Source organism: Rousettus aegyptiacus, unplaced genomic scaffold, assembly GCF_014176215.1.
Source record: "Rousettus aegyptiacus isolate mRouAeg1 unplaced genomic scaffold, mRouAeg1.p scaffold_m13_p_1, whole genome shotgun sequence".
Lineage (NCBI taxonomy): Eukaryota > Metazoa > Chordata > Mammalia > Chiroptera > Pteropodidae > Rousettus > Rousettus aegyptiacus.
The window spans coordinates 91850098-91857799 of record NW_023416284.1 but is presented as its reverse complement, the minus strand read 5'-3'; the positions used below and the strand labels follow the sequence as shown (position 1 = coordinate 91857799).

The following is a 7702-nucleotide window of genomic DNA, read 5'->3' as shown; positions in this document are numbered from 1 at the left end:
AGTCTTTACAATAACAACAACACAAAAACAGAAACCAGGCCCTGGAATGCAAACGGACCCTCTGAGCCTCTGGTTCACCCAGGCTCAGCCCCTCGTTGGCCATCAGGCTCAGGTGGGAAGTCCCTTCCCCTCTGCACCCCTAAGGTCCTCCGGCTCAGCCCTGTGGTGGTTTCATGGTTCCCAGAACAGGGATTTGAGCCCAGGCAGGTGGGAAAGGGGAGATGAGGTAGGCAGAGGAGAAAGGAGGTCATACCTTCTTTTTCAAGGCTAGGTAACCAGAGCCCAGCACATGGCTGGGCAGTTTGAGGGACAGAGCAGGCAGGAGGCTTCCAGGGCAGCCTGGCCATCTGCCCTCCCTGGTGAAATGTGATCCTTGGCCCTGGGCTGAGGAGTGAGGTGGTATGCATGGGATCCTCACCCCACTTTAAACCAGGACACCCGGAAATTCCTGTCATGCCTGCAGGGCTCTGCCCTGTCTGGGTATGGGGAGGACTTGAAGTGGGGACTGGAAAGGATGTCTGCCACAGGAAAGGCAGCTGGGCCAGTGAGTGGGCAGCCCTCCAAACTTGCTATGGCCTTCCCAGAACACCTTGTTCTTTGTCACTAACATATCTGTTGAGTACCACGTGCTATGTCATGCCGGGAGTGGGTGCAGAGAGCACTGACTGGACAATGGCTGAGGGGACCTCTGGGACGTGGGCCGGGAGACCTAGCTACCCGTCCTGCCCTATCTCCCATTTCACCTTCTGTCAAAACTCAGGGTTCCTCTGCTGGGTGATGAGCAGTGAGTGAATGGGGAGAGGCTGCCTGTCTGAAATGAGTTCTCATCAGACACGTGGAAATGCTGGAAGGGGAAGATGGAAAGGACAGTATGACTCAGTGCTGGAGCAACAGGTCTGGTGGGACCCTGTTAGAACTAGGACACAGATGAGGGGACCCTGGGAAAAGCAAGGACATGAGGGATGTGGCCCAGAGTCAGAGAGCTGGGCCAGACCTCGGAGCAAAAGGAGGTCGAACCTCAAGGCTGCTGCTGAGCCTCTGGGGGCTGAGGACCTGCACAAAGGGAAGCTCAGGAAGGGACAGGCTGGGCCCCAAGAAAGTGGAGTACCCAGTGCCCAAGGGAACAGAAGTCGGGGGTAGCTCGAGTTGCTACAAGGGCAGACTTAGACCTTCCTAGTATTTGGTCCAGGGTCACTCAGACCTGAAGCCTGTCCCTAGCCTCTACTCCATTTCTCCCTGTCCACGTCACCAAACCTAATAAAGCCTACCTCCTCAACATCTTCCTTCCACCCCCACTGCCGCTCTCCCCCTCAGGTTAGTGTACCTGGAGGACAGCACCTGGGGCCTTACAACCTGCCTGCCTGCCTTTAATCCACTCCTCCCCAATCTGCTCTGTCAAAACACAGAAAGAGCTCTGAACACAATCCTGAGGCCAGCCCTTCTTGTCAGAAAGCCCTTCTGTTCCTCCTGAGAAGCTAAGGAAAGTTCTGGGATGCCTCTCTCCCCTGCTCCCCAGCCTTATCGGTCGCCCTTCCCCACTCCTTGTGTACCCCAGCTACTCTGAGTGCCTCCACCTCCCTGACCACCGCCCACCTTCGCTGCCTCCGGGCCTCTGAATGTGCTCCTCTCTTACCTAGAAAAATCAATCTTCTCAACACCCTCCCCAAACCCAACATGGTTGACCCTATTTCTCCTTCAGGTCTGTTGGCCATTTCTTCCACGATGCCTCCCTGCTCCCCACTAAGCCCCATGTTCTCCCACCAAACACACTGGAATTGCCCTTTGACTTGCTGAACACACCCACCAACCCACAACTGTAACCCTCTGGCAAGAGGCACTGGTCTGGCAGGTTGGCTGTCTTGTAGCCTGTCTTTCCTTCTCTCAGGTGGCCATAGCTTGGGGAAAATGGGCAGTGAGCTTGTAGGGAATGGGGTGGGGCAGGGAGGCTGGGGGTAGGGATGACCTCTGACCCTAGCATGACCTCATGAACAAGGAATCAAAAATAAACAGGGGCCTTGGGCAATTGGCCCTTGGTGCGCAGGCCTGACGTCCATCAGGGAGAGGAGCAGAGCTCTCTTCCCTCTTCGTCCACTCCTTCCTCTTCTTCCTCCCCACTCCCTCCCAGGCATCTGGCCCTGCCCAGATTAGCAGATACCAGCTGACAGGTGGACATGCCAGCCCTTGCCAGCTCTTCCCCAGGATCAGGTGACATCCCATCCCCAGGCCGCTGTAGCCTGGCCCTCGGGCAGACCTCCCACCAGTGCTATAGTGGGCAGTGACTTCTCCACACTGGGAGCCTGGGAGGGCCTTTGCCCAATGCCTGAAGTCAGTGGACACTGAAAGGAGATTACTGGACCCTCCCTTCTACACACTCCTCACGACCCCACCAGGAAAGAGGCCCTGGTGAGTGCTGCCTTGGGGGTAGGGATGGAGATGGGAAGGGAGAGCCTTGCCGAGCCTTTGGCGGTGCCTGAGCAAGGGGAGAGAGGGTCTCGTGGCCACAGGGCCTGTTCATACTGTGCGGTAGAGTGGGCCACATTTCCATCCAGGGCTGACTAAAGATCTGCCCTGTGGAGGTGCCAGTGTGTGTGTGTCTGTCTGGACATTTGTACATGCCTGTGTGTTTATGGGGGCAAGCTGCGACAGTTCAACTACATAGAAATTCTGTCATCTGTTTCTCTCCCATCTTTTTCCCCTTCCTCTAGAGCAATCTCAACCCTTCCCTTCCTGTGGCCCTTGTAGGGAGGTAGGGGGCTGGGGCTGCTGGGCTGAACTGGACTACAGAGGAAGCTGTAGGGGCAGGTGCAGGGGTTAGAGCCAATAATTCACACTCTGCACCGAGTTTAACCCTTAACAAAGGCAACTAGCTGTCCCAGGAGAAGTGGGCACCACCCCCTGGGCCCAGGAACATCCTGTCCCAGCAGCCCCACCCTTCCACCCGGTGGGACCATGGGGCTGGAAGACATCATAGCCTGTGGACAGCGGCCTGGGGCATGGGTGCGGGTGGACCTGGGCATCATGAGCATGTCACCCTGGGCAGTGGCAGAGTCTTTGGGGCCCCCTTCCTATGGGCTCTTCTGGGCTCTCCAGTGAACCTGAGGCCTGGACTGGGGTCTGCCATGGTCCTCAGGATCTCTGGGAGCCTAAAAACGTCCATGCCAGGCCTTTCCCCAGGGATTTGGACCCCATGGGACAGGACCCAGGCTTTTACAGCTTTTAAAAGCTTGCAGTTTATTTTTAACCTTTTTACTACAAAAAACTTTAATCCTACAGGAAAAAAATAGAAGGGACAATATAATGAACACTTGCATATCTTGCATCTGGATTTAAATAGTTGTCTGAGTTTTGCACTATTTGCTTCATCAACTACACTAAGGCTATATCGTTTATAATAATTTACAGTAATTTATAGGCGTCCCAGCATTCCCGCCCCCAGAAGGTAGGTTCTTACATAAGCCCAATGCCACTATCCCACTAACAAAATTAATGACTCACCAAAAACATCTACATCCAGTCCATATCCAAATTTCCCCAACTGCCCCCTAAATGTTTTTTAATGCATTGTTTAGACCAGGATCCAATCAAGGTATATCGGGTCAGCGTGTCTCCTAAGTCTCTTTCAATCTGGAAGCGTCTCTGCCAACCACACCCCACACCTGGTTTTCCCCACCACACTGACTTCCTGAAATAAAGGGCCAGTTGTCTCATAGCAGGGTACCAATGTGGCTGGGTCAGACAACCCTCAGTGCAGAGAAACTGAGGCCCGGAGTGGAAGAGATAAGGAGGCTGAGGCAGAACCAGGTCTCCTGGTCTCCTTGCCCCACCACGGTCGAGAGAGCCAGCTCCTTATCAGGGATCTGAGAAACTTATCTGCAAAGGGCCTGTGGCCCCTGGGACCCTCCCTGTTCTCCGCCCCAGGGCATCCTGGGGGCGGCAAGCCAGGCTGAACCCACTCCACCACCAGCAGCTTCCCCGTGCTTCCTCCTGCTCCAATCAGACCACATGAATAAATCCTTCCTAGGCAGAAATCTGATGGTTGCTGTCTTGTTTACCAGCAGCCACAGGAAGAACAATCGACTTTACAGCATTGAAGACTGGTGCATAGGGTTGTCCAGGGCACTGGCTGGGGTGGGGAGGCAGGCAGGTGGCCACAAGGTGAGAGGCCCAAACACCCAATGCCACATTGGCAGCCCTTACCTCATACTGATTGCTCTTCTTCCTCCTGCTGGGCTGGCCCACAGTCAGCTTAAGGGGCCATGAGGTCTGCCTGCCCCAGGAGAGATCTGTTGGATAGAAATACTGAAGACCACGCTTTCTACTCTGCTCTGATGTCTCTCCGGCGCTCTCACCCCACCTCCTCCTTGGCAAGCCCTGTCCCTGATTTGGGGGTCCCACCCATATGAATAAAGCCAGGCACTCCACTCATCAGAATGTGCCTAATCCAGGACAGGAAGCTCCTCCCAGCCAAACAATCTTTAGAAAAAGCAGAGGGTGGTGGCAAGAAGGGAACATGATGATAACTTCTGAGCTCTTTAAAAAGAGCAATCTGGAAAGTTAGAGGCACTTTGCCATCCGGGCTTTCTGAGGACAGGCCTGGCAAACCCAGGGCAGTTCAGGAATGTATCCCCTGGTGAGGCCAGGAGGTGCTTGCTGGCTGTAGAGTTTTGGCTTGTGTGACTCCCTCTATGGGAGATTCTGCATGTCTGCTGCTGCCCTCTGCTGGGGAAAGACTCTCTGGCGTTCTCCCCAAGAGGCTCGCTCTTCTGCTGGCCAGGTCAGCTCAGCGGCCTGAAAGACCGTAACCATAGACACACACACGCACGCACGCACACACACACGCACGCACACACACACCGCACGCACTCGCCTACACACCCCGCTATTGTGTTTTGACCTTAAAAAGCAGTTTCTTCTTGCAGCCATAAAGTTGCCATGCTAACCATGGGCCAAACCTATTTCTGGCTCATTGGTCTCTCCATAAGGCAAGTGGCTGGTCATATTACTTAGAGAAAGGTGGGGAGGTGTGGGGCAGGATGTCAGAGGTTGGGAAATCTGCAGGTCTGGATGCTTAGCAATATCCAAGATGCTGGGTGCATCTCAAGGGAGCATGGCTTGGCGGGGCTAGTACAATGGTTGCTGGCCAGGCCCAGGATTTCTGAGGACCCAGGGTGTCATCATGAGGTCAGGATATGTTAGGGCCCAGAGAGAGAGAAGCCCTCCCGGCTCCTGCCTCGTCCAGAGCAGCCCTCCAGTGGCTCAGCTTCTTGAGTCATCTTTGCCCCATGCGTCTCCCGCCCTGACAGCACTCTCAGAACATTGCTGGTGCTGCTAAGGACATTTGTCAGTGGCCGAAGGGCTTCTAAACTAATAATCGCTGTATTAAAATCACATTTGGTCCTCAAGCTGGAGGCACGTTGGGAGATTTTAAATGTTAAGAGAAAAGGAGTGGAAAAAAAAAAATCTTCCCTCAAAGGATAAAATCAGCCTCGAAATAAGTTGCTGCAACTGAGGAATATGAAGTATTGCTCTGCAATTCTGGAGATCAAGGCTTCCCGGGAAACGAATGCTCTCCAAAGCCACATATTTCAGCCACAGCTAGGGAGGTGATGTGTGAAGTCCCCCAGCGTTCAATATTGATACCGCAGGGCCAGGGACCATGCAGACGGAGGGCACACAGGCCTATAGCCCTTGAGTCATTTTTAGAATGGATTTCAACACGTGATTTTTTTCCTCCAGAAAATTATCCAAGCCTGGATGGCCCCAGATGATACACAACCCTCCACCATGAGAGAAACACCAAAATTCTGCCCATTACGACCTAAGTGGCTTTAAATGGTTTTCAGGTCCTCTCATCTCTAATAGATTAAAAAATGCTCCCTTGGGCATCAAGAAGACATTGAATGGTACTTATATCAAACCTCTGGCTCTAAGAGGCCTGCGAATGTACGTTAGAGCTTCAGAGGCGAGAGGGCAGGCCATAAACCATGTTGCCTCTGAATCTGCAGTCTGACACATTTTATATTGCAGTCTTCTTTCACTACAAGCTGTTTAATTATCTCCTCCCCAGAATGGCCCCCTCCCTCTGGATTTACTGAGATGTGGTCCGGAAGGCTTCCACACCCCAGTGATCTCAGGCAAATCCCTCCTCCCTACACTGAGCTGGGACCAGACAGGCGCCCTCTCTTGTCTCTCCGTGCCAATGACCGCAGCACAGCGCAGAGGGCATGAAACTGGGCCAGGCCCATGCAGCATCCTGCCTCTTCCTCCCCACACAGCCCTCCCTCTTCCCTATTGCTCCCCGCACATACATTCCCCTCCTCGAGCTCCCCCAGGCCAAGCTGACCTCTCTCCCCATCTCAGACCCCTTCCCAGACTGCTCACACCATCGCCATCTCAGCCGACAGCAGGCTCTCTCCTAACCTTTTCAACTAGGACACATTTTTCAACACAATTTTTCCATGAGATCCCCTGTGATACTCATTATACTTTTAGTATCTGTTGACTGAGAAAATAGATGATGATAAAAACTACTAGGAATGCAATAATGCCTTTAAATGAATTTGTATTTCGGTAATCACCAAAGCGTTTACATACACTTGAGAAGTGATCATGCTCTGGGCATTATGGTTCAAGTCTGCAGAGCATGCTGCTGGTGGCATGGCTCTGGGTAAGGTCTCCACCAGCCCACGGGGGAATCTTCCACCCCCGGCACTGAAACCATCTGCCAAGCGCCTGGTTGAGCCTGTCCACCAGCAGCATGCTGCCCGAAGTGTGGCGCTCCAGCTGCCCAGCCAGTGCAAGCTCCTGGAAGGCTCCCATTTCTGATGTAGGCCTCTAGAGGCACACAGCCTGGAGAGGGCCTCAGAGAGCACCCTGGCCCAAGAGCCCGACTTGAGTCTCAGGACCCCAGAGGAAAACTGCACAGTGGGGCAGAACGCGCAGGAGCCTTAGAATAAATAGTCGCCGTGGCTGAATCCCAGCTCCAGTGCTCTGGACCCTGGGGGAACTCTTTACTTTCCTCCACCTGAAAAGGATTCTTTTGAGAAACAGAGCTGGTGATTGTAAAGCCAGCGGTCCACAGTAGATGCTCAATAGCAGTGGCGATTATTATACAGATATCTTTGTGCAATGAAATATCTGAATGCCTGACTCAAGTGAAGTTGCTTTCAACTTAAGGACCCCATACTGGGTATCTGGCTGCCAGCTGGTGAATTAGTCAGGACAGCCTGAGCTGTGCTGCGTAACAAACCATCCCCAAATCTCCATGGCCTCATATAACAGAGATTTATTTTTGTCATGCTACATAGCCAACTCAGTGAGTGAGTGACCCGTCACTCCCATCCACATCATGCTGGCCAGAGCAAATCATGTGGCCACACTTACCTTTAAAGGGCAGGGGAAGTGCAGTCATATCATGTTCCTGCAGGGAACCCCAGAATATTTGTGAGCAGCCCTGACAATGACCATGGCTAACCAACTTGTTTCCAGATATAAGGAATTGATAGATTTTGATATATTGTTCATGATTGATTTAGTCCAAGTCTGAACTCTGACAAGTTTGATTTGTGGTTTTACCTGCCGTCTTCCAGAAAATGAGAGTGGGAAGTATGAAACAGAAACAAACAAAAAAAAACTTCTGAAATTTTTAATGAACTCAGGTTTAGCACATGGGCAGGGACTATACATACATAGGCTCTCAGGA

The 7702-nt window shown here is 52.7% G+C and overlaps 1 long non-coding RNA gene across 2 annotated transcripts in view; it reads right to left on the bottom strand.

The window, feature by feature from the left end:
- Positions 1-2396: 2396 nt before the first annotated feature.
- LOC118615024 overlaps positions 2397-7702 on the bottom strand; it is a 28458-nt gene continuing 23152 nt past the window's right edge. For both annotated transcript variants that reach the window (XR_004956268.1, XR_004956269.1), the window contains one exon: positions 2397-4283. This is a non-coding gene — a long non-coding RNA (uncharacterized LOC118615024). The remainder of the gene's footprint in view (positions 4284-7702) is intronic.